The following is a 263-nucleotide window of genomic DNA, read 5'->3' as shown; positions in this document are numbered from 1 at the left end:
ACTGATCTGGAATTCTTACCGATCGCTGCCAAGGGTGAATACATTCAAGTTTGTGGTTACGTGAATAGGCTAGGTTCCATAGCCAACTTTAATATCCGGCTTAGAGAGCTAAATACTTTAAAATTCGCTTATCGTCGCGAAACTGAAGCCTCTGTGTCTGGGATGCCCAAACCTTTTACCGATTTGCTGGCGAAGCCAATGCCCATGGCCACAGAAAAGAACACAACGGGTTTTTCGAAAATCGAAAAGACAGAAACTGACGA

Source organism: Sphaeroforma arctica (genome assembly GCF_001186125.1).
Source record: "Sphaeroforma arctica JP610 unplaced genomic scaffold supercont1.840, whole genome shotgun sequence".
NCBI classification, from domain to species: domain Eukaryota; class Ichthyosporea; order Ichthyophonida; genus Sphaeroforma; species Sphaeroforma arctica.
This window is presented reverse-complemented; position numbering follows the sequence as displayed.